General features: G+C 49.7%; 7 non-coding genes and 31 pseudogenes across 7 annotated transcripts; all 38 read left to right on the top strand.

Annotated features, from left to right (window-relative positions):
• Positions 1-243: 243 nt before the first annotated feature.
• LOC142561596 (5S ribosomal RNA) lies at positions 244-362 on the top strand (annotated as a pseudogene).
• A 522-nt stretch (positions 363-884) lies between these two features.
• Positions 885-1,003, top strand: LOC142561687 (5S ribosomal RNA). Its single transcript, XR_012823822.1, has one exon. It is a non-coding gene; the product is annotated as a 5S ribosomal RNA (ribosomal RNA).
• A 522-nt stretch (positions 1,004-1,525) lies between these two features.
• LOC142561675 (5S ribosomal RNA) lies at positions 1,526-1,644 on the top strand. The gene has a single exon (XR_012823821.1). It is a non-coding gene; the product is annotated as a 5S ribosomal RNA (ribosomal RNA).
• A 526-nt stretch (positions 1,645-2,170) lies between these two features.
• Positions 2,171-2,289, top strand: LOC142562756 (5S ribosomal RNA). The gene has a single exon (XR_012824069.1). It is a non-coding gene; the product is annotated as a 5S ribosomal RNA (ribosomal RNA).
• Positions 2,290-2,813: 524 nt separating this feature from the next.
• On the top strand, positions 2,814-2,931 carry LOC142562527 (5S ribosomal RNA; annotated as a pseudogene).
• A 527-nt stretch (positions 2,932-3,458) lies between these two features.
• Positions 3,459-3,577, top strand: LOC142561292 (5S ribosomal RNA; annotated as a pseudogene).
• A 526-nt stretch (positions 3,578-4,103) lies between these two features.
• On the top strand, positions 4,104-4,222 carry LOC142562185 (5S ribosomal RNA; annotated as a pseudogene).
• A 526-nt stretch (positions 4,223-4,748) lies between these two features.
• On the top strand, positions 4,749-4,867 carry LOC142562252 (5S ribosomal RNA; annotated as a pseudogene).
• Positions 4,868-5,390: 523 nt separating this feature from the next.
• LOC142561290 (5S ribosomal RNA) lies at positions 5,391-5,509 on the top strand (annotated as a pseudogene).
• Positions 5,510-6,034: 525 nt separating this feature from the next.
• Positions 6,035-6,153, top strand: LOC142562290 (5S ribosomal RNA; annotated as a pseudogene).
• Positions 6,154-6,679: 526 nt separating this feature from the next.
• LOC142562184 (5S ribosomal RNA) lies at positions 6,680-6,798 on the top strand (annotated as a pseudogene).
• A 525-nt stretch (positions 6,799-7,323) lies between these two features.
• Positions 7,324-7,442, top strand: LOC142562289 (5S ribosomal RNA; annotated as a pseudogene).
• A 526-nt stretch (positions 7,443-7,968) lies between these two features.
• On the top strand, positions 7,969-8,087 carry LOC142561889 (5S ribosomal RNA; annotated as a pseudogene).
• Positions 8,088-8,611: 524 nt separating this feature from the next.
• On the top strand, positions 8,612-8,730 carry LOC142562288 (5S ribosomal RNA; annotated as a pseudogene).
• Positions 8,731-9,255: 525 nt separating this feature from the next.
• LOC142561289 (5S ribosomal RNA) lies at positions 9,256-9,374 on the top strand (annotated as a pseudogene).
• Positions 9,375-9,899: 525 nt separating this feature from the next.
• LOC142561707 (5S ribosomal RNA) lies at positions 9,900-10,018 on the top strand (annotated as a pseudogene).
• Positions 10,019-10,543: 525 nt separating this feature from the next.
• LOC142562183 (5S ribosomal RNA) lies at positions 10,544-10,662 on the top strand (annotated as a pseudogene).
• A 526-nt stretch (positions 10,663-11,188) lies between these two features.
• LOC142562309 (5S ribosomal RNA) lies at positions 11,189-11,307 on the top strand (annotated as a pseudogene).
• A 525-nt stretch (positions 11,308-11,832) lies between these two features.
• LOC142562287 (5S ribosomal RNA) lies at positions 11,833-11,951 on the top strand (annotated as a pseudogene).
• Positions 11,952-12,476: 525 nt separating this feature from the next.
• LOC142562182 (5S ribosomal RNA) lies at positions 12,477-12,595 on the top strand (annotated as a pseudogene).
• Positions 12,596-13,121: 526 nt separating this feature from the next.
• On the top strand, positions 13,122-13,240 carry LOC142562318 (5S ribosomal RNA; annotated as a pseudogene).
• Positions 13,241-13,765: 525 nt separating this feature from the next.
• On the top strand, positions 13,766-13,884 carry LOC142561888 (5S ribosomal RNA; annotated as a pseudogene).
• A 525-nt stretch (positions 13,885-14,409) lies between these two features.
• On the top strand, positions 14,410-14,528 carry LOC142562478 (5S ribosomal RNA; annotated as a pseudogene).
• A 523-nt stretch (positions 14,529-15,051) lies between these two features.
• LOC142560989 (5S ribosomal RNA) lies at positions 15,052-15,170 on the top strand. The gene has a single exon (XR_012823521.1). It is a non-coding gene; the product is annotated as a 5S ribosomal RNA (ribosomal RNA).
• A 526-nt stretch (positions 15,171-15,696) lies between these two features.
• LOC142561567 (5S ribosomal RNA) lies at positions 15,697-15,815 on the top strand (annotated as a pseudogene).
• Positions 15,816-16,341: 526 nt separating this feature from the next.
• LOC142561251 (5S ribosomal RNA) lies at positions 16,342-16,460 on the top strand. The gene has a single exon (XR_012823774.1). It is a non-coding gene; the product is annotated as a 5S ribosomal RNA (ribosomal RNA).
• A 526-nt stretch (positions 16,461-16,986) lies between these two features.
• On the top strand, positions 16,987-17,105 carry LOC142561876 (5S ribosomal RNA; annotated as a pseudogene).
• Positions 17,106-17,629: 524 nt separating this feature from the next.
• On the top strand, positions 17,630-17,748 carry LOC142561566 (5S ribosomal RNA; annotated as a pseudogene).
• A 526-nt stretch (positions 17,749-18,274) lies between these two features.
• LOC142562083 (5S ribosomal RNA) lies at positions 18,275-18,393 on the top strand (annotated as a pseudogene).
• A 526-nt stretch (positions 18,394-18,919) lies between these two features.
• Positions 18,920-19,038, top strand: LOC142561452 (5S ribosomal RNA; annotated as a pseudogene).
• Positions 19,039-19,563: 525 nt separating this feature from the next.
• Positions 19,564-19,682, top strand: LOC142561565 (5S ribosomal RNA; annotated as a pseudogene).
• A 525-nt stretch (positions 19,683-20,207) lies between these two features.
• On the top strand, positions 20,208-20,326 carry LOC142562770 (5S ribosomal RNA). The gene has a single exon (XR_012824083.1). It is a non-coding gene; the product is annotated as a 5S ribosomal RNA (ribosomal RNA).
• Positions 20,327-20,854: 528 nt separating this feature from the next.
• On the top strand, positions 20,855-20,973 carry LOC142561875 (5S ribosomal RNA; annotated as a pseudogene).
• A 524-nt stretch (positions 20,974-21,497) lies between these two features.
• On the top strand, positions 21,498-21,616 carry LOC142561564 (5S ribosomal RNA; annotated as a pseudogene).
• A 525-nt stretch (positions 21,617-22,141) lies between these two features.
• On the top strand, positions 22,142-22,260 carry LOC142562082 (5S ribosomal RNA; annotated as a pseudogene).
• A 525-nt stretch (positions 22,261-22,785) lies between these two features.
• Positions 22,786-22,904, top strand: LOC142561451 (5S ribosomal RNA; annotated as a pseudogene).
• A 524-nt stretch (positions 22,905-23,428) lies between these two features.
• LOC142562769 (5S ribosomal RNA) lies at positions 23,429-23,547 on the top strand. Its single transcript, XR_012824082.1, has one exon. It is a non-coding gene; the product is annotated as a 5S ribosomal RNA (ribosomal RNA).
• Positions 23,548-24,074: 527 nt separating this feature from the next.
• Positions 24,075-24,193, top strand: LOC142561563 (5S ribosomal RNA; annotated as a pseudogene).
• Positions 24,194-24,495: the final 302 nt, after the last annotated feature.

The following is a 24,495-nucleotide window of genomic DNA, read 5'->3' as shown; positions in this document are numbered from 1 at the left end:
AATAAAGTGGCACCTTGTGGGCTGCAACGCGCGCAAAATGTGGCGCTCGCCCTCTTGTTTTTGTGAGCACTAGCACGCACGCATGCAGCGAACAACCACAAACGGAGTGATCAACGTACACGACGCGTGCGTGTATTGTTCACGGAAAGACTGCCGCGTACGTGCTGTATGCTGTAGCAATACTTTCGGCGACTGCACAACATAGCAGCACGATACAGGTGCAGTCGTAAACAGCACATTCTCGCCATCGGCCACACCATGCTGAATACGCCGGTTCTCGTCCGATCCCCAAAGCTAAGCAGCATTGGGCTCGGTCAGTACTTGGGAGGGAGACCACCTGGGAACACCGAGTGCTGATGGCACCGTTCGTTTTGCTTTTTTATTGCGTGCTTCTGTGACGTCTTGTTTTTTTCATTTGCACAACGTGTGGGTGGTTGCATTTAGTGTAACTTACGTTCAACGGGAGCGTGCTGGTAGAGCCAACGCCGAAGTGTAACACCAACAATATTCAGGCCACTACACGATATTGTACGCGGAATGATGACGGTGGTAAGCGGTATACGTAATCATGCAAAATTTAGTCGCACAAGCTTCTAACCGCTTACTTATCACACCCACATACAGCTCAATGACAACGCATCAATAAAGTGGCACCTTGTTTGCTGCAACGCGCGCAAAATGTCGCGCTCGCCCTCTTGTTTTTGTGAGCACTAGCACGCACGCATGGAGCGAACAACCACAAACGGAGTGATCAACGTACACGACGCCTGCGTGTATTGTTCACGGAAAGACTGCCGCGTACGTGCTGTATGCTGTAGCAATATATTCGGCGACTGCACAACATAGCAGCACGATACATGTGCAGTCGTAAACAGCACATTCTCGCCATCGGCCATACCATGCTGAATACGCCGGTTCTCGTCCGATCCCCGAAGCTAAGCAGCATTGGGCTCGGTCAGTACTTGGGAGGGAGACCACCTGGGAACACCGAGTGCTGATGGCACCGTTCGTTTTGCTTTTTTATTGCGTGCTTCTGTGACGTCTTGTTTTTTTCATTTGCACAACGTGTGGGTGGTTGCATTTAGTGTAACTTACGTTCAACGGGAGCGTGCTGGTAGAGCCAACGCCGAAGTGTAACACCAACAATATTCAGGCCACTACACGATATTGTACGCGGAATGATGACGGTGGTAAGCGGTATACGTAATCATGCAAAATTTAGTCGCACAAGCTTCTAACCGCTTACTTATCACACCCACATACAGCTCAATGACAACGCATCAATAAAGTGGCACCTTGTTTGCTGCAACGCGCGCAAAATGTCGCGCTCGCCCTCTTGTTTTTGTGAGCACTAGCACGCACGCATGGAGCGAACAACCACAAACGGAGTGATCAACGTACACGACGCCTGCGTGTATTGTTCACGGAAAGACTGCCGCGTACGTGCTGTATGCTGTAGCAATATATTCGGCGACTGCACAACATAGCAGCACGATACATGTGCAGTCGTAAACAGCACATTCTCGCCATCGGCCATACCATGCTGAATACGCCGGTTCTCGTCCGATCCCCGAAGCTAAGCAGCATTGGGCTCGGTCAGTACTTGGGAGGGAGACCACCTGGGAACACCGAGTGCTGATGGCACCGTTCTTTTTGCTTTTCTATTGCGTGCTTCTGTGACGTCTTGTTTTTTTTTTTCATTTGCACAACGTGTGGGATTTTGCATTTTCTGTAACTTACGTTCAACTGGAGCCTGCTGATAGAGCCAACGCCGAAGTGTAACACCAACAATATTCAGGCCACTACACGATATTGTACGCGGAATGATGACGGTGGTAAGCGGTATACGTAATCATGCAAAATTTAGCCGCACAAGCTTCTAACCGCTTACTTATCACACCTGCATACAGCTCAATGACAACGCATCAATAAAGTGGCACCTTGTTTGCTGCAACGCACGCAAAATGTCGCGCTCGCCCTCTTGTTTTTGTGAGCACCAGCACGCACGCATGGAGCGAACAACCACAAACGGAGTGATCAACGTACACGACGCCTGCGTGTATTGTTCACGGAAAGACTGCCGCGTACGTGCTGTATGCTGTAGCAATATATTCGGCGACTGCACAACATAGCAGCACGATACAGGTGCAGTCGTAAACAGCACATTCTCGCCATCAGCCATACCATGCTGAATACGCCGGTTCTCGTCCGATCCCCGAAGCTAAGCAGCATTGGGCTCGGTCAGTACTTGGGAGGGAGACCACCTGGGAACACCGAGTGCTGATGGCACCGTTCTTTTTGCTTTTTATTGCGTGCTTCTGTGACGTCTTGTTTTTTTTTTCATTTGCACAACGTGTGGGTGGTTGCATTTACTGTAAATTACGTTCAACTGGAGCCTGCTGGTAGAGCCAACGCCGAAGTGTAACACCAACAATATTCAGGCCACTACACGATATTGTACGCGGAATGATGACGGTGGTAAGCGGTATACGTAATGATGCAAAATTTAGTCGCACAAGCTTCTAACCGCTTACTTATCACACCCGCATACAGCTCAATGACAACGCATCAATAAAGTGGCACCTTGTGGGCTGCAACGCGCGCAAAATGTGGCGCTCGCCCTCTTGTTTTTGTGAGCACTAGCACGCACGCATGCAGCGAACAACCACAAACGGAGTGATCAACGTACACGACGCGTGCGTGTATTGTTCACGGTAAGACTGCCGCGTACTTGCTGTATGCTGTAGCAATACATTCGGCGACTGCACAACATAGCAGCACGATACAGGTGCAGTCGTAAACAGCACATTCTCACCATCAGCCATACATGCTGAATACGCCGGTTCTCGTCCGCTCCCCGAAGCTAAGCAGCATTGGGCTCGGTCAGTACTTGGGAGGGAGACCACGTGGGAACACCGAGTGCTGATGGCACCGTTCTTTTTGCTTTTTTATTGCGTGCTTCTGTGACGTCTTGTTTTTTTTTTTTTCATTTGCACAACGTGTGGGTGGTTGCATTTACTGTAAATTACGTTCAAATGGAGCCGGCTGGTAGAGCCAACGCCGAAGTGTAACACCAACAATATTCAGGCCACTACACGATATTGTACGCGGAATGATGACGGTGGTAAGCGGTATACGTAATGATGCAAAATTTAGTCGCACAAGCTTCTAACCGCTTACTTATCACACCCGCATACAGCTCAATGACAACGCATCAATAAAGTGGCACCTTGTTTGTTGCAACGCGCGCAAAATGTGGCGCTCGCCCTCTTGTTTTTGTGAGCACTAGCACGCACGCATGCAGCGAACAACCAAAACGGAGTGATCAACGTACACGACGCGTGCGTGTATTGTTCACGGAAAGACTGCCGCGTACGTGCTGTATGCTGTAGCAATACTTTCGGCGACTGCACAACATAGCAGCACGATACAGGTGCAGTCGTAAAAAGCACATTCTCGCCATCGGCCATACCATGCTGAATACGCCGGTTCTCGTCCGCTCCCCGAAGCTAAGCAGCATTGGGCTCGGTCAGTACTTGGGAGGGAGACCACCTGGGAACACCGAGTGCTGATGGCACCGTTCTTTTTGCTTTTTTATTGCGTGCTTCTGTGACGTCTTGTTTTTTTTTTTCATTTGCACAACGTGTGGGTGGTTGCATTTACTGTAAATTACGTTCAACTGGAGCCTGCTGGTAGAGCCAACGCCGAAGTGTAACACCAACAATATTCAGGCCACTACACGATATTGTACGCGGAATGATGACGGTTGTAAGCGGTATACGCAATGATGCAAAATTTAGTCGCACAAGCTTCTAACCGCTTACTTATCACACCCGCATACAGCTCAATGACAACGCATCAATAAAGTGGCACCTTGTGGGCTGCAACGTGCGCAAAATGTGGCGCTCGCCCTCTTGTTTTTGTGAGCACTGGCACGCACGCATGCAGCGAACAACCACAAACGGAGTGATCAACGTACACGACGCGTGCATGTATTGTTCACAGAAAGACTGCCGCGTACGTGCTGTATGCTGTAGCAATACTTTCGGCGACTGCACAACATAGCAGCACGATACAGGTGCAGTCGTACACAGCACATTCTCGCCATCGGCCATACCATGCTGAATACGCCGGTTCTCGTCCGCTCCCCGAAGCTAAGCAGCATTCGGCTCGGTCAGTACTTGGGAGGGAGACCACCTGGGAACACCGAGTGCTGATGGCACCGTTCTTTTTGCTTTTTTATTGCGTGCTTCTGTGACATCTTGTTTTTTTTTTTCATTTGCACAACGTGTGGGTGGTTGCATTTACTGTAAATTACGTTCAACTGGAGCCTGCTGGTAGAGCCAACGCCGAAGTGTAACACCAACAATATTCAGGCCACTACACGATATTGTACGCGGAATGATGACGGTGGTAAGCGGTATACGTAATGATGCAAAATTTAGTCGCACAAGCTTCTAACCGCTTACTTATCACACCCGCATACAGCTCAATGACAACGCATCAATAAAGTGGCACCTTGTGGGCTGCAACGCGCGCAAAATGTGGCGCTCGCCCTCTTGTTTTTGTGAGCACTAGCACGCACGCATGCAGCGAACAACCACAAACGGAGTGATCAACGTACACGACGCGTGCGTGTATTGTTCACGGTAAGACTGCCGCGTACTTGCTGTATGCTGTAGCAATACATTCGGCGACTGCACAACATAGCAGCACGATACAGGTGCAGTCGTAAACAGCACATTCTCACCATCAGCCATACCATGCTGAATACGCCGGTTCTCGTCCGCTCCCCGAAGCTAAGCAGCATTGGGCTCGGTCAGTACTTGGGGGGGAGACCACGTGCGAACACCGAGTGCTGATGGCACCGTTCTTTTTGCTTTTTTATTGCGTGCTTCTGTGACTTCTTGTTTTTTTTCATTTGCACAACGTGTGGGTGGTTGCATTTACTGTAAATTACGTTCAACTGGAGCCGGCTGGTAGAGCCAACGCCGAAGTGTAACACCAACAATATTCAGGCCACTACACGATATTGTACGCGGAATGATGACGGTTGTAAGCGGTATACGTAATGATGCAAAATTTAGTCGCACAAGCTTCTAACCGCTTACTTATCACACCCGCATACAGCTCAATGACAACGCATCAATAAAGTGGCACCTTGTGGGCTGCAACGTGCTTAAAATGTGGCGCTCGCCCTCTTGTTTTTGTGAGCACTGGCACGCACGCATGCAGCGAACAACCACAAACGGAGTGATCAACGTACACGACGCGTGCATGTATTGTTCACAGAAAGACTGCCGCGTACGTGCTGTATGCTGTAGCAATACTTTCGGCGACTGCACAACATAGCAGCACGATACAGGTGCAGTCGTAAACAGCACATTCTCGCCATCGGCCATACCATGCTGAATACGCCGGTTCTCGTCCGCTCCCCGAAGCTAAGCAGCATTGGGCTCGGTCAGTACTTGGGAGGGAGACCACCTGGGAACACCGAGTGCTGATGGCACCGTTCTTTTTGCTTTTTTATTGGGTGCTTCTGTGACATCTTGTTTTTTTTTTCATTTGCACAACGTGTGGGTGGTTGCATTTACTGTAAATTACGTTCAACTGGAGCCTGCTGGTAGAGCCAACGCCGAAGTGTAACACCAACAATATTCAGGCCACTACACGATATTGTACGCGGAATGATGACGGTGGTAAGCGGTATACGTAATGATGCAAAATTTAGTCGCACAAGCTTCTAACCGCTTACTTATCACACCCGCATACAGCTCAATGACAACGCATCAATAAAGTGGCACCTTGTGGGCTGCAACGCGCGCAAAATGTGGCGCTCGCCCTCTTGTTTTTGTGAGCACTAGCACGCACGCATGCAGCGAACAACCACAAACGGAGTGATCAACGTACACGACGCGTGCGTGTATTGTTCGCGGAAAGACTGCCGCGTACGTGCTGTATGCTGTAGCAATACTTTCGGCGACTGCACAACATAGCAGCACGATACAGGTGCAGTCGTAAACAGCACATTCTCGCCATCGGCCATACCATGCTGAATACGCCGGTTCTCGTCCGCTTCCCGAAGCTAAGCAGCATTGGGCTCGGTCAGTACTTGGGAGGCAGACCACCTGGGAACACCGAGTGCTGATGGCACCGTTCTTTTTGCTTTTTTATTGCGTGCTTCTGTGACGTCTTGTTTTTTTTTTCATTTGCACAACGTGTGGGTGGTTGCATTTACTGTAAATTACGTTCAACTGGAGCCTGCTGGTAGAGCCAACGCCGAAGTGTAACACCAACAATATTCAGGCCACTACACGATATTGTACGCGGAATGATGACGGTGGTAAGCGGTATACGTAATGATGCAAAATTTAGTCGCACAAGCTTCTAACCGCTTACTTATCACACCCGCATACAGCTCAATGACAACGCTTCAATAAAGTGGCACCCTTGTTTGCTGCAACGCGCGCAAAATGTGGCGCTCGCCCTCTTGTTTTTGTGAGCACTAGCACGCACGCATGCAGCGAACAACCACAAACGGAGTGATCAACGTACACGACGCGTGCGTGTATTGTTCACGGTAAGACTGCCGCGTACTTGCTGTATGCTGTAGCAATACATTCGGCGACTGCACAACATAGCAGCACGATACAGGTGCAGTCGTAAACAGCACATTCTCACCATCAGCCATACCATGCTGAATACGCCGGTTCTCGTCCGCTCCCCGAAGCTAAGCAGCATTGGGCTCGGTCAGTACTTGGGAGGGAGACCACGTGCGAACACCGAGTGCTGATGGCACCGTTCTTTTTGCTTTTTTATTGCGTGCTTCTGTGACGTCTTGTTTTTTTTTTCATTTGCACAACGTGTGGGTGGTTGCATTTACTGTAAATTACGTTCAACTGGAGCCGGCTGGTAGAGCCAACGCCGAAGTGTAACACCAACAATATTCAGGCCACTACACGATATTGTACGCGGAATGATGACGGTGGTAAGCGGTATACGTAATGATGCAAAATTTAGTCGCACAAGCTTCTAACCGCTTACTTATCACACCCGCATACAGCTCAATGACAACACATCAATAAAGTGGCACCTTGTGGGCTGCAACGCGCGCAAAATGTGGCGCTCGCCCTCTTGTTTTTGTGAGCACTAGCACGCACGCATGCAGCGAACAACCACAAACGGAGAGATCAACGTACACGACGCGTGCGTGTATTGTTCACGGAAAGACTGCCGCGTACGTGCTGTATGCTGTAGCAATACTTTCGGCGACTGCACAACATAGCAGCACGATACAGGTGCAGTCGTAAACAGCACATTCTCGCCATCGGCCATACCATGCTGAATACGCCGGTTCTCGTCCGCTTCCCGAAGCTAAGCAGCATTGGGCTCGGTCAGTACTTGGGAGGCAGACCACCTGGGAACACCGAGTGCTGATGGCACCGTTCTTTTTGCTTTTTTATTGCGTGCTTCTGTGACGTCTTGTTTTTTTTTTCATTTGCACAACGTGTGGGTGGTTGCATTTACTGTAAATTACGTTCAACTGGAGCCTGCTGGTAGAGCCAACGCCGAAGTGTAACACCAACAATATTCAGGCCACTACACGATATTGTACGCGGAATGATGACGGTGGTAAGCGGTATACGTAATGATGCAAAATTTAGTCGCACAAGCTTCTAACCGCTTACGTATCACACCCGCATACAGCTCAATGACAACGCTTCAATAAAGTGGCACCCTTGTTTGCTGCAACGCGCGCAAAATGTGGCGCTCGCCCTCTTGTTTTTGTGAGCACTAGCACGCACGCATGCAGCGAACAACCACAAACGGAGTGATCAACGTACACGACGCGTGCGTGTATTGTTCACGGTAAGACTGCCGCGTACTTGCTGTATGCTGTAGCAATACATTCGGCGACTGCACAACATAGCAGCACGATACAGGTGCAGTCGTAAACAGCACATTCTCACCATCAGCCATACCATGCTGAATACGCCGGTTCTCGTCCGCTCCCCGAAGCTAAGCAGCATTGGGCTCGGTCAGTACTTGGGAGGGAGACCACGTGGGAACACCGAGTGCTGATGGCACCGTTCTTTTTGCTTTTTTATTGCGTGCTTCTGTGACGTCTTGTTTTTTTTTCATTTGCACAACGTGTGGGTGGTTGCATTTACTGTAAATTACGTTCAACTGGAGCCTGCTGGTAGAGCCAACGCCGAAGTGTAACACCAACAATATTCAGGCCACTACACGATATTGTACGCGGAATGATGACGGTGGTAAGCGGTATACGTAATGATGCAAAATTTAGTCGCACAAGCTTCTAACCGCTTACTTATCACACCCGCATACAGCTCAATGACAACGCATCAATAAAGTGGCACCTTGTGGGCTGCAACGCGCGCAAAATGTGGCGCTCGCCCTCTTGTTTTTGTGAGCACTAGCACGCACGCATGCAGCGAACAACCACAAACGGAGTGATCAACGTACACGACGCGTGCGTGTATTGTTCACGGAAAGACTGCCGCGTACGTGCTGTATGCTTTAGCAATACTTTCGGCGACTGCACAACATAGCAGCACGATACAGGTGCAGTCGTAAACAGCACATTCTCGCCATCGGCCATACCATGCTGAATACGCCGGTTCTCGTCCGCTTCCCGAAGCTAAGCAGCATTGGGCTCGGTCAGTACTTGGGAGGCAGACCACCTGGGAACACCGAGTGCTGATGGCACCGTTCTTTTTGCTTTTTTATTGCGTGCTTCTGTGACGTCTTGTTTTTTTTTTCATTTGCACAACGTGTGGGTGGTTGCATTTACTGTAAATTACGTTCAACTGGAGCCTGCTGGTAGAGCCAACGCCGAAGTGTAACACCAACAATATTCAGGCCACTACACGATATTGTACGCGGAATGATGACGGTGGTAAGCGGTATACGTAATGATGCAAAATTTAGTCGCACAAGCTTCTAACCGCTTACTTATCACACCCGCATACAGCTCAATGACAACGCATCAATAAAGTGGCACCTTGTTTGCTGCAACGCGCGCAAAATGTGGCGCTCGCCCTCTTGTTTTTGTGAGCACTAGCACGCACGCATGCAGCGAACAACCACAAACGGAGTGATCAACGTACACGACGCGTGCGTGTATTGTTCACGGAAAGACTGCCGCGTACGTGCTGTATGCTGTAGCAATACTTTCGGCGACTGCACAACATAGCAGCACGATACAGGTGCAGTCGTAAACAGCACATTCTCGCCATCGGCCATACCATGCTGAATACGCCGGTTCTCGTCCGCTCCCCGAAGCTAAGCAGCATTGGGCTCGGTCAGTACTTGGGAGGGAGACCACCTGGGAACACCGAGTGCTGATGGCACCATTCTTTTTGCTTTTTTATTGCGTGCTTCTGTGACGTCTTGTTTTTTTTTTCATTTGCACAACGTGTGGGTGGTTGCATTTACTGTAAATTACGTTCAACTGGAGCCTGCTGGTAGAGCCAACGCCGAAGTGTAACACCAACAATATTCAGGCCACTACACGATATTGTACGCGGAATGATGACGGTTGTAAGCGGTATACGTAATGATGCAAAATTTAGTCGCACAAGCTTCTAACCGCTTACTTATCACACCCGCATACAGCTCAATGACAACGCATCAATAAAGTGGCACCTTGTGGGCTGCAACGTGCGCAAAATGTGGCGCTCGCCCTCTTGTTTTTGTGAGCACGGGCACGCACGCATGCAGCGAACAACCACAAACGGAGTGATCAACGTACACGACGCGTGCATGTATTGTTCACAGAAAGACTGCCGCGTACGTGCTGTATGCTGTAGCAATACTTTCGGCGACTGCACAACATAGCAGCACGATACAGGTGCAGTCGTAAACAGCACATTCTCGCCATCGGCCATACCATGCTGAATACGCCGGTTCTCGTCCGCTCCCCGAAGCTAAGCAGCATTGGGCTCGTTCAGTACTTGGGAGGGAGACCACCTGGGAACACCGAGTGCTGATGGCACCGTTCTTTTTGCTTTTTTATTGCGTGCTTCTGTGACATCTTGTTTTTTTTTTCATTTGCACAACGTGTGGGTGGTTGCATTTACTGTAAATTACGTTCAACTGGAGCCTGCTGGTAGAGCCAACGCCGAAGTGTAACACCAACAATATTCAGGCCACTACACGATATTGTACGCGGAATGATGACGGTGGTAAGCGTTATACGTAATGATGCAAAATTTAGTCGCACAAGCTTCTAACCGCTTACTTATCACACCCGCATACAGCTCAATGACAACGCATGAATAAAGTGGCACCTTGTGGGCTGCAACGCGCGCAAAATGTGGCGCTCGCCCTCTTGTTTTTGTGAGCACTAGCACGCACGCATGCAGCGAACAACCACAAACGGAGTGATCAACGTACACGACGCGTGCGTGTATTGTTCACGGTAAGACTGCCGCGTACTTGCTGTATGCTGTAGCAATAGATTCGGCGACTGCACAACATAGCAGCACGATACAGGTGCAGTCGTAAACAGCACATTCTCACCATCAGCCATACCATGCTGAATACGCCGGTTCTCGTCCGCTCCCCGAAGCTAAGCAGCATTGGGCTCGGTCAGTACTTGGGAGGGAGACCACGTGCGAACACCGAGTGCTGATGGCACCGTTCTTTTTGCTTTTTTATTGCGTGCTTCTGTGACGTCTTGTTTTTTTTTTTCATTTGCACAACGTGTGGGTGGTTGCATTTACTGTAAATTACGTTCAACTGGAGCCGGCTGGTAGAGCCAACGCCGAAGTGTAACACCAACAATATTCAGGCCACTACACGATATTGTACGCGGAATGATGACGGTGGTAAGCGGTATACGTAATGATGCAAAATTTAGTCGCACAAGCTTCTAACCGCTTACTTATCACACCTGCATACAGCTCAATGACAACGCATCAATAAAGTGGCACCTTGTGGGCTGCAACGCGCGCAAAATGTGGCGCTCGCCCTCTTGTTTTTGTGAGCACTAGCACGCACGCATGCAGCGAACAACCACAAACGGAGTGATCAACGTACACGACGCGTGCGTGTATTGTTCACGGTAAGACTGCCGCGTACTTGCTGTATGCTGTAGCAATACATTCGGCGACTGCACAACATAGCAGCACGATACAGGTGCAGTCGTAAACAGCACATTCTCACCATCAGCCATACCATGCTGAATACGCCGGTTCTCGTCCGCTCCCCGAAGCTAAGCAGCATTGGGCTCGGTCAGTACTTGGGAGGGAGACCACGCGCGAACACCGAGTGCTGATGGCACAGTTCTTTTTGCTTTTTTATTGCGTGCTTCTGTGACGTCTTGTTTTTTTTTTCATTTGCACAACGTGTGGGTGGTTGCATTTACTGTAAATTACGTTCAACTGGAGACGGCTAGTAGAGCCAACGCCGAAGTGTAACACCAACAATATTCAGGCCACTACACGATATTGTACGCGGAATGATGACGGTGGTAAGCCGTATACGTAATGATGCAAAATTTAGTCGCACAAGCTTCTAACCGCTTACTTATCACACCCGCATACAGCTCAATGACAACGCATCAATAAAGTGGCACCTTGTGGGCTGCAACGCGCGCAAAATGTGGCGCTCGCCCTCTTGTTTTTGTGAGCACTAGCACGCACGCATGCAGCGAACAACCACAAACGGAGTGATCAACGTACACGACGCGTGCGTGTATTGTTCACGGAAAGACTGCCGCGTACGTGCTGTATGCTGTAGCAATACTTTCGGCGACTGCACAACATAGCAGCACGATACAGGTGCAGTCGTAAACAGCACATTCTCGCCATCGGCCATACCATGCTGAATACGCCGGTTCTCGTCCGCTTCCCGAAGCTAAGCAGCATTGGGCTCGGTCAGTACTTGGGAGGCAGACCACCTGGGAACACCGAGTGCTGATGGCACCGTTCTTTTTGCTTTTTTATTGCGTGCTTCTGTGACGTCTTGTTTTTTTTTCATTTGCACAACGTGTGGGTGGTTGCATTTACTGTAAATTACGTTCAACTGGAGCCTGCTGGTAGAGCCAACGCCGAAGTGTAACACCAACAATATTCAGGCCACTACACGATATTGTACGCGGAATGATGACGGTGGTAAGCGGTATACGTAATGATGCAAAATTTAGTCGCACAAGCTTCTAACCGCTTACTTATCACACCCGCATACAGCTCAATGACAACGCTTCAATAAAGTGGCACCCTTGTTTGCTGCAACGCGCGCAAAATGTGGCGCTCGCCCTCTTGTTTTTGTGAGCACTAGCACGCACGCATGCAGCGAACAACCACAAACGGAGTGATCAACGTACACGACGCGTGCGTGTATTGTTCACGGTAAGACTGCCGCGTACTTGCTGTATGCTGTAGCAATACATTCGGCGACTGCACAACATAGCAGCACGATACAGGTGCAGTCGTAAACAGCACATTCTCACCATCAGCCATACCATGCTGAATACGCCGGTTCTCGTCCGCTCCCCGAAGCTAAGCAGCATTGGGCTCGGTCAGTACTTGGGAGGGAGACCACGTGCGAACACCGAGTGCTGATGGCACCGTTCTTTTTGCTTTTTTATTGCGTGCTTCTGTGACGTCTTGTTTTTTTTTTTCATTTGCACAACGTGTGGGTGGTTGCATTTACTGTAAATTACGTTCAACTGGAGCCGGCTGGTAGAGCCAACGCCGAAGTGTAACACCAACAATATTCAGGCCACTACACGATATTGTACGCGGAATAATGACGGTGGTAAGCGGTATACGTAATGATGCAAAATTTAGTCGCACAAGCTTCTAACCGCTTACTTATCACACCCGCATACAGCTCAATGACAACGCATCAATAAAGTGGCACCTTGTGGGCTGCAACGCGCGCAAAATGTGGCGCTCGCCCTCTTGTTTTTGTGAGCACTAGCACGCACGCATGCAGCGAACAACCACAAACGGAGAGATCAACGTACACGACGCGTGCGTGTATTGTTCACGGAAAGACTGCCGCGTACGTGCTGTATGCTGTAGCAATACTTTCGGCGACTGCACAACATAGCAGCACGATACAGGTGCAGTCGTAAACAGCACATTCTCGCCATCGGCCATACCATGCTGAATACGCCGGTTCTCGTCCGCTTCCCGAAGCTAAGCAGCATTGGGCTCGGACAGTACTTGGGAGGCAGACCACCTGGGAACACCGAGTGCTGATGGCACCGTTCTTTTTGCTTTTTTATTGCGTGCTTCTGTGACGTCTTGTTTTTTTTTCATTTGCACAACGTGTGGGTGGTTGCATTTACTGTAAATTACGTTCAACTGGAGCCTGCTGGTAGAGCCAACGCCGAAGTGTAACACCAACAATATTCAGGCCACTACACGATATTGTACGCGGAATGATGACGGTGGTAAGCGGTATACGTAATGATGCAAAATTTAGTCGCACAAGCTTCTAACCGCTTACTTATCACACCCGCATACAGCTCAATGACAACGCTTCAATAAAGTGGCACCCTTGTTTGCTGCAACGCGCGCAAAATGTGGCGCTCGCCCTCTTGTTTTTGTGAGCACTAGCACGCACGCATGCAGCGAACAACCACAAACGGAGTGATCAACGTACACGACGCGTGCGTGTATTGTTCACGGTAAGACTGCCGCGTACTTGCTGTATGCTGTAGCAATACATTCGGCGACTGCACAACATAGCAGCACGATACAGGTGCAGTCGTAAACAGCACATTCTCACCATCAGCCATACCATGCTGAATACGCCGGTTCTCGTCCGCTCCCCGAAGCTAAGCAGCATTGGGCTCGGTCAGTACTTGGGAGGGAGACCACGTGGGAACACCGAGTGCTGATGGCACCGTTCTTTTTGCTTTTTTATTGCGTGCTTCTGTGACGTCTTGTTTTTTTTTTCATTTGCACAACGTGTGGGTGGTTGCATTTACTGTAAATTACGTTCAACTGGAGCCTGCTGGTAGAGCCAACGCCGAAGTGTAACACCAACAATATTCAGGCCACTACACGATATTGTACGCGGAATGATGACGGTGGTAAGCGGTATACGTAATGATGCAAAATTTAGTCGCACAAGCTTCTAACCGCTTACTTATCACACCCGCATACAGCTCAATGACAACGCATCAATAAAGTGGCACCTTGTGGGCTGCAACGCGCGCAAAATGTGGCGCTCGCCCTCTTGTTTTTGTGAGCACTAGCACGCACGCATGCAGCGAACAACCACAAACGGAGTGATCAACGTACACGACGCGTGCGTGTATTGTTCACGGAAAGACTGCCGCGTACGTGCTGTATGCTTTAGCAATACTTTCGGCGACTGCACAACATAGCAGCACGATACAGGTGCAGTCGTAAACAGCACATTCTCGCCATCGGCCATACCATGCTGAATACGCCGGTTCTCGTCCGCTTCCCGAAGCTAAGCAGCATTGGGCTCGGTCAGTACTTGGGAGGCAGACCACCTGGGAACACCGCGTGCTGATGGCACCGTTCTTTTTGCTTTTTTATTGCGTGCTTCTGTGACGTCTTGTTTTTTTTCATTTGCACAACGTGTGGGTGGTTGCATTTACTGTAAATTACGTTCAACTGGAGCCTGCTGGTAGAGCCAACGCCGAAGTGTAACACCAACAATATTCAGGCCACTACACGATATTGTACGCGGAATGATGACGGTGGTAAGCTGTATACGTAATGATGCAAAATTTAGTCGCACAAGCTTCTAACCGCTTACTTATCACACCCGCATACAGCTCAATGACAACGCATCAATAAAGTGGCACCTTGTTTGCTGCAACGCGCGCAAAATGTGGCGCTCGCCCTCTTGTTTTTGTGAGCACTAGCACGCACGCATGCAGCGAACAACCACAAACGGAGTGATCAACGTACACGACGCGTGCGTGTATTGTTCACGGAAAGACTGCCGCGTACGTGCTGTATGCTGTAGCAATACTTTCGGCGACTGCACAACATAGCAGCACGATACAGGTGCAGTCGTAAACAGCACATTCTCGCCATCGGCCATACCATGCTGAGTACGCCGGTTCTCGTCCGATCCCCGAAGCTAAGCAGCATTGGGCTCGGTCAGTACTTGGGAGGGAGACCACCTGGGAACACCGAGTGCTGATGGCACCGTTCTTTTTGCTTTTTTATTGCGTGCTTCTGTGACGTCTTGTTTTTTTTTTCATTTGCACATCGTGTGGGTGGTTGCATTTACTGTAACTTACGTTCAACTGGAGCCTGCTGATAGAGCCAACGCCGAAGTGTAACACCAACAATATTCAGGTCCCTACACGATATTGTACGCGGAATGATGACGGTGGTAAGCGGTATACGTAATGATGCAAAATTTAGTCGCACAAGCTTCTAACCGCTTACTTATCACACCCGCATACAGCTCAATGACAACGCTTCAATAAAGTGGCACCCTTGTTTGCTGCAACGCGCTCAAAATGTGGCGCTCGCCCTCTTGTTTTTGTGAGCACTAGCACGCACGCATGCAGCGAACAACCACAAACGGAGTGATCAACGTACACGACGCGTGCGTGTATTGTTCACGGTAAGACTGCCGCGTACTTGCTGTATGCTGTAGCAATACATTCGGCGACTGCACAACATAGCAGCACGATACAGGTGCAGTCGTAAACAGCACATTCTCGCCATCGGCCATACCATGCTGAATACGCCGGTTCTCGTCCGCTCCCCGAAGCTAAGCAGCATTGGGCTCGGTCAGTACTTGGGAGGGAGACCACCTGGGAACATCGAGTGCTGATGGCACCGTTCTTTTTGCTTTTTTATTGCGTGCTTCTGTGACGTCTTGTTTTTTTTTTCATTTACACAACTGTGTGGGTGGTTGCATTTACTGTAACTTACGTTCAACTGGAGCCTGCTGGTAGAGCCAACGCCGAAGTGTAACACCAACAATATTCAGGTCACTACACGATATTGTACGCGGAATGATGACGGTGGTAAGCGGTATACGTAATGATGCAAAATTTAGTCGCACAAGCTTCTAACCGCTTACTTATCACACCCGCATACAGCTCAATGACAACGCATCAATAAAGTGGCACCTTGTGGGCTGCAACGCGCGCAAAATGTGGCGCTCGCCCTCTTGTTTTTGTGAGCACTAGCACGCACGCATGCAGCGAACAACCACAAACGGAGTGATCAACGTACACGACGCGTGCGTATATTGTTCACGGAAAGACTGCCGCGTACGTGCTATATGCTGTAGCAATACTTTCGGCGACTGCACAACATAGCAGCACAATACAGGTGCAGTCGCAAACAGCACATTCTCGCCATCGGCCATACCATGCTGAATACGCCGGTTCTCGTCCGCTCCCCGAAGCTAAGCAGCATTGGGCTCGGTTAGTACTTGGGAGGGAGACCACCTGGGAACATCGAGTGCTGATGGCACCGTTCTTTTTGCTTTTTTATTGCGTGCTTCTGTGACGTCTTGTTTTTTTTTTCATTTACACAACTGTGTGGGTGGTTGCATTTACTGTAACTTACGTTCAACTGGAGCCTGCTGGTAGAGCCAACGCCGAAGTGTAACACCAACAATATTCAGGCCACTACACGATATTGTACGCGGAATGATGACGGTGGTAAGCGGTATACGTAATGATGCAAAATTTAGTCGCACAAGCTTCTAACCGCTTACTTATCACACCCGCATACAGCTCAATGACAACGCATCAATAAAGTGGCACCTTGTGGGCTGCAACGCGCGCAAAATGTGGCGCTCGCCCTCTTGTTTTTGTGAGCACTAGCACGCACGCATGCAGCGAACAACCACAAACGGAGTGATCAACGTACACGACGCGTGCGTGTATTGTTCACGGTAAGACTGCCGCGTACTTGCTGTATGCTGTAGCAATACATTCAGCGACTGCACAACATAGCAGCACGATACAGGTGCAGTCGTAAACAGCACATTCTCGCCATCGGCCATACCATGCTGAATACGCCGGTTCTCGTCCGCTCCCCGAAGCTAAGCAGCATTGGGCTCGGTCAGTACTTGGGAGGCAGACCACCTGGGAACACCGAGTGCTGATGGCACCGTTCTTTTTGCTTTTTTATTGCGTGCTTCTGTGACGTCTTGTTTTTTTTTCATTTGCACAACGTGTGGGTGGTTGCATTTACTGTAAATTACGTTCAACTGGAGCCTGCTGGTAGAGCCAACGCCGAAGTGTAACACCAACAATATTCAGGCCACTACACGATATTGTACGCGGAATGATGACGGTGGTAAGCGGTATACGTAATGATGCAAAATTTAGTCGCACAAGCTTCTAACCGCTTACTTATCACACCCGCATACAGCTCAATGACAACGCATCAATAAAGTGGCACCTTGTTTGCTGCAACGCGCGCAAAATGTGGCGCTCGCCCTCTTGTTTTTGTGAGGACTAGCACGCACGCATGCAGCGAACAACCACAAACGGAGTGATCAACGTACACGACGCGTGCGTGTATTGTTCACGGAAAGACTGCCGCGTACGTGCTGTATGCTGTAGCAATACTTTCGGCGACTGCACAACATAGCAGCACAATACAGGTGCAGTCGTAAACAGCACATTCTCGCCATCGGCCATACCATGCTGAATACGCCGGTTCTCGTCCGCTCCCCGAAGCTAAGCAGCATTGGGCTCGGTCAGTACTTGGGAGGGAGACCACCTGGGAACATCGAGTGCTGATGGCACCGTTCTTTTTGCTTTTTTATTGCGTGCTTCTGTGACGTCTTGTTTTTTTTTTCATTTACACAACTGCGTGGGTGTTTGCATTTACTGTAACTTACGTTCAACTGGAGCCTGCTGGTAGAGCCAACGCCGAAGTGTAACACCAACAATATTCAGGCCACTACACGATATTGTACGCGGAATGATGACGGTGGTAAGCGGTATACGTAATGATGCAAAATTTAGTCGCACAAGCTTCTAACCGCTTACTTATCACACCCGCATACAGCTCAATGACAACGCATCAATAAAGTGGCCCCTTGTGGGCTGCAACGCGCGCAAAATGTGGCGCTCGCCCTCTTGTTTTTGGGAGCACTAGCACGCACGCATGCAGCGAACAACCACAAACGGAGTGATCAACGTACACGACGCGTGCGTGTATTGTTCACGGTAAGACTGCCGCGTACTTGCTGTATGCTGTAGCAATACATTCGGCGACTGCACAACATAGCAGCACGATACAGGTGCAGTCGTAAACAGCACATTCTCGCCATCGGCCATACCATGCTGAATACGCCGGTTCTCGTCCGCTTCCCGAAGCTAAGCAGCATTGGGCTCGGTCAGTACTTGGGAGGGAGACCACCTGGGAACATCGAGTGCTGATGGCACCGTTCTTTTTGCTTTTTTATTGCGTGCTTCTGTGACGTCTTGTTTTTTTTTTCATTTGCACAACGTGTGGGTGGTTGCATTTACTGTAACTTACGATCAACTGGAGCCTGCTGATGGAGCCAACGCCGAAGTGTAACACCAACAATATTCAGGTCACTACACGATATTGTACGCGGAATGATGACGGTGGTAAGCGGTATACGTAATGATGCAAAATTTAGTCGCACAAGCTTCTAACCGCTTACTTATCACACCCGCATACAGCTCAATGACAACGCTTCAATAAAGTGGCACCCTTGTTTGCTGCAACGCGCGCAAAATGTGGCGCTCGCCCTCTTGTTTTTGTGAGCACTAGCACGCACGCATGCAGCGAACAACCACAAACGGAGTGATCAACGTACACGACGCGTGCGTATATTGTTCACGGAAAGACTCCCGCGTACGTGCTGTATGCTGTAGCAATACATTCGGCGACTGCACAACATAGCAGCACGATACAGGTGCAGTCGTAAACAGCACATTCTCGCCATCGGCCATACCATGCTGAATACGCCGGTTCTCGTCCGCTCCCCGAAGCTAAGCAGCATTGGGCTCGGTCAGTACTTGGGAGGGAGACCACCTGGGAACACCGAGTGCTGATGGCGCCGTTCTTTTTGCTTTTTATTGCGTGCTTCTGTGACGTCTTGTTTTTTTTTTCATTTGCACAACGTGTGGGTGGTTGCATTTACTGTAACTTACGTTCAACTGGAGCCTGCTGATAGAGCCAACGCCGAAGTGTAACACCAACAATATTCAGGTCACTACACGATATTGTACGCGGAATGATGACGGTGGTAAGCGGTATACGTAATGATGCAAAATTTAGTCGCACAAGCTTCCAACCGCTTACTTATCACACCCGCATACAGCTCAATGACAACGCTTCAATAAAGTGGCACCCTTGTTTGCTGCAACGCGCGCAAAATGTGGCGCTCGCCCTCTTGTTTTTGTGAGCACTAGCACGCACGCATGCAGCGAACAACCACAAACGGAGTGATCAACGTTCACGACGCGTGCGTATATTGTTCACGGAAAGACTCCCGCGTACATGCTGTATGCTGTAGCAATACACTCGGCGACTGCACAACATAGCAGCACGATACAGGTGCAGTCGTAAACAGCACATTCTCGCCATCGGCCATACCATGCTGAATACGCCGGTTCTCGTCCGCTCCCCGAAGCTAAGCAGCATTGGGCTCGGTCAGTACTTGGGAGGGAGACCACCTGGGAACATCGAGTGCTGATGGCACCGTTCTTTTTGCTTTTTTATTGCGTGCTTCTGTGACGTCTTGTTTTTTTTTCATTTAGACAACTGTGTGGGTGGTTGCATTTACTGTAACTTACGTTCAACTGGAGCCTGCTGGTAGAGCCAACGCCGAAGTGTAACACCAACAATATTCAGGCCACTACGCAATATTGTACGCGGAATGCTGACGGTGGTAAGCGGTATACATAATGATGCAAAATTTAGTCGCACAAGCTTCTAACCGCTTACTTATCACACCCGCATACAGCTCAATCACAACGCATCAATAAAGTGGCACCTTGTGGGCTGCAACGCGCGCAAAATGTGGCGCTCGCCCTCTTGTTTTTGTGAGCACTAGCACGCACGCATGCAGCGAACAACCACAAACTGAGCGATCAACGTACACGACGCGTGCGTATATTGTTCACGGAAAGACTGCAGCGTACGTGCTGTATGCTGTAGCAATACACTCGGCGACTGTACAACATAGCAGCACCATACAGGTGCACTCGTAAACAGCACATTCTCGCCATCGGCCATACCATGCTGAAAACGCCGGTTCTCGTCCGATCCCCGAAGCTAAGCAGCATTGGGCTAGGTCAGTACTGGGGAGGGAGACCACCTGGGAACACTGAGTGCTGATGGCACCGTTCTTTTTCCTTTTGTATTGCGTGCTTCTGTGACGTCTTGTTTTTTTTTCTTTCATTTGCACAACGTGTGGGTGGTTGCATTTACTGTAACTTACGTTCAACTGGAGCCTGCTGGTAGAGCCAACGCCGAAGTGTAACACCAACAATATTCAGGCCACTACACGATATTGTACGCGGAATGATGACAGTGGTAAGCGGTATACGTAATGATGCAAAATTTAGTCGCACAAGCTTCTAACCGCTTACTTATCACACCCGCATACAGCTCAATGACAACGCATCAATAAAGTGGCACCTTGTGGGCTGCAACGCGCGCAAAATGTGGCGCTCGCCCTCTTGTTTTTGTGAGCACTAGCACGCACGCATGCAGCGAACAACCACAAACGGAGTGATCAACGTACACGACGCGTGCGTATATTGTTCACGGTAAGACTGCCGCGTACGTGCTGTATGCTGTAGCAATACTTTCGGCGACTGCACAACATAGCAGCACAATACAGGTGCAGTCGTAAACAGCACATTCTCGCCATCGGCCATACCATGCTGAATACGCCGGTTCTCGTCCGCTCCCCGAAGCTAAGCAGCATTGGGCTCGGTCAGTACTTGGGAGGCAGACCACCTGGGAACACCGAGTGCTGATGGCACCGTTCTTTTTGCTTTTTTATTGCGTGCTTCTGTGACGTCTTGTTTTTTTTTCATTTGCACAACGTGTGGGTGGTTGCATTTACTGTAAATTACGTTCAACTGGAGCCTGCTGGTAGAGCCAACGCCGAAGTGTAACACCAACAATATTCAGGCCACTACACGATATTGTACGCGGAATGATGACGGTGGTAAGCGGTATACGTAATGATGCAAAATTTAGTCGCACAAGCTTCTAACCGCTTACTTATCACACCCGCATACAGCTCAATGACAACGCATCAATAAAGTGGCACCTTGTTTGCTGCAACGCGCGCAAAATGTGGCGCTCGCCCTCTTGTTTTTGTGAGGACTAGCACGCACGCATGCAGCGAACAACCACAAACGGAGTGATCAACGTACACGACGCGTGCGTGTATTGTTCACGGAAAGACTGCCGCGTACGTGCTGTATGCTGTAGCAATACTTTCGGCGACTGCACAACATAGCAGCACAATACAGGTGCAGTCGTAAACAGCACATTCTCGCCATCGGCCATACCATGCTGAATACGCCGGTTCTCGTCCGCTCCCCGAAGCTAAGCAGCATTGGGCTCGGTCAGTACTTGGGAGGGAGACCACCTGGGAACATCGAGTGCTGATGGCACCGTTCTTTTTGCTTTTTTATTGCGTGCTTCTGTGACGTCTTGTTTTTTTTTCATTTACACAACTGTGTGGGTGTTTGCATTTACTGTAACTTACGTTCAACTGGAGCCTGCTGGTAGAGCCAACGCCGAAGTGTAACACCAACAATATTCAGGCCACTACACGATATTGTACGCGGAATGATGACGGTGGTAAGCGGTATACGTAATGATGCAAAATTTAGTCGCACAAGCTTCTAACCGCTTACTTATCACACCCGCATACAGCTCAATGACAACGCATCAATAAAGTGGCCCCTTGTGGGCTGCAACGCGCGCAAAATGTGGCGCTCGCCCTCTTGTTTTTGGGAGCACTAGCACGCACGCATGCAGCGAACAACCACAAACGGAGTGATCAACGTACACGACGCGTGCGTGTATTGTTCACGGTAAGACTGCCGCGTACTTGCTGTATGCTGTAGCAATACATTCGGCGACTGCACAACATAGCAGCACGATACAGGTGCAGTCGTAAACAGCACATTCTCGCCATCGGCCATACCATGCTGAATACGCCGGTTCTCGTCCGCTTCCCGAAGCTAAGCAGCATTGGGCTCGGTCAGTACTTGGGAGGGAGACCACCTGGGAACATCGAGTGCTGATGGCACCGTTCTTTTTGCTTTTTTATTGCGTGCTTCTGTGACGTCTTGTTTTTTTTTCATTTGCACAACGTGTGGGTGGTTGCATTTACTGTAACTTACGATCAACTGGAGCCTGCTGATGGAGCCAACGCCGAAGTGTAACACCAACAATATTCAGGTCACTACACGATATTGTACGCGGAATGATGACGGTGGTAAGCGGTATACGTAATGATGCAAAATTTAGTCGCACAAGCTTCTAACCGCTTACTTATCACACCCGCATACAGCTCAATGACAACGCTTCAATAAAGTGGCACCCTTGTTTGCTGCAACGCGCGCAAAATGTGGCGCTCGCCCTCTTGTTTTTGTGAGCACTAGCACGCACGCATGCAGCGAACAACCACAAACGGAGTGATCAACGTACACGACGCGTGCGTATATTGTTCACGGAAAGACTCCCGCGTACGTGCTGTATGCTGTAGCAATACATTCGGCGACTGCACAACATAGCAGCACGATACAGGTGCAGTCGTAAACAGCACATTCTCGCCATCGGCCATACCATGCTGAATACGCCGGTTCTCGTCCGCTCCCCGAAGCTAAGCAGCATTGGGCTCGGTCAGTACTTGGGAGGGAGACCACCTGGGAACACCGAGTGCTGATGGCGCCGTTCTTTTTGCTTTTTATTGCGTGCTTCTGTGACGTCTTGTTTTTTTTTTCATTTGCACAACGTGTGGGTGGTTGCATTTACTGTAACTTACGTTCAACTGGAGCCTGCTGATAGAGCCAACGCCGAAGTGTAACACCAACAATATTCAGGTCACTACACGATATTGTACGCGGAATGCTGACGGTGGTAAGCGGTATACATAATGATGCAAAATTTAGTCGCACAAGCTTCTAACCGCTTACTTATCACACCCGCATACAGCTCAATCACAACGCATCAATAAAGTGGCACCTTGTGGGCTGCAACGCGCGCAAAATGTGGCGCTCGCCCTCTTGTTTTTGTGAGCACTAGCACGCACGCATGCAGCGAACAACCACAAACTGAGCGATCAACGTACACGACGCGTGCGTATATTGTTCACGGAAAGACTGCAGCGTACGTGCTGTATGCTGTAGCAATACACTCGGCGACTGTACAACATAGCAGCACCATACAGGTGCACTCGTAAACAGCACATTCTCGCCATCGGCCATACCATGCTGAAAACGCCGGTTCTCGTCCGATCCCCGAAGCTAAGCAGCATTGGGCTAGGTCAGTACTGGGGAGGGAGACCACCTGGGAACACTGAGTGCTGATGGCACCGTTCTTTTTCCTTTTGTATTGCGTGCTTCTGTGACGTCTTGTTTTTTTTCTTTCATTTGCACAACGTGTGGGTGGTTGCATTTACTGTAACTTACGTTCAACTGGAGCCTGCTGGTAGAGCCAACGCCGAAGTGTAACACCAACAATATTCAGGCCACTACACGATATTGTACGCGGAATGATGACAGTGGTAAGCGGTATACGTAATGATGCAAAATTTAGTCGCACAAGCTTCTAACCGCTTACTTATCACACCCGCATACAGCTCAATGACAACGCATCAATAAAGTGGCACCTTGTGGGCTGCAACGCGCGCAAAATGTGGCGCTCGCCCTCTTGTTTTTGTGAGCACTAGCACGCACGCATGCAGCGAACAACCACAAACGGAGTGATCAACGTACACGACGCGTGCGTATATTGTTCACGGTAAGACTGCCGCGTACGTGCTGTATGCTGTAGCAATACTTTCGGCGACTGCACAACATAGCAGCACAATACAGGTGCAGTCGTAAACAGCACATTCTCGCCATCGGCCATACCATGCTGAATACGCCGGTTCTCGTCCGCTCCCCGAAGCTAAGCAGCATTGGGCTCGGTCAGTACTTGGGAGGGAGACCACCTGGGAACATCGAGTGCTGATGGCACCGTTCTTTTTGCTTTTTTATTGCGTGCTTCTGTGACGTCTTGTTTTTTTTTCATTTACAGAACTGTGTGGGTGGTTGCATTTACTGTAACTTACGTTCAACTGGAGCCTGCTGGTAGAGCGAACGCCGAAGTGTAACACCAACAATATTCAGGCCACTACACGATATTGTACGCGGAATGATGACGGTGGTAAGCGGTATACGTAATGATGCAAAATTTAGTCGCACAAGCTTCTAACCGCTTACTTATCACACCCGCATACAGCTCAATGACAACGCATCAATAAAGTGGCCCCTTGTGG

This window comes from Dermacentor variabilis, chromosome 10 (genome assembly GCF_050947875.1).
Source record: "Dermacentor variabilis isolate Ectoservices chromosome 10, ASM5094787v1, whole genome shotgun sequence".
Taxonomy (NCBI): Eukaryota; Metazoa; Arthropoda; class Arachnida; order Ixodida; family Ixodidae; genus Dermacentor; species Dermacentor variabilis.
Note: the sequence above shows the minus strand (reverse complement) of the source record. Positions and strands in the feature narration are given on the sequence as shown.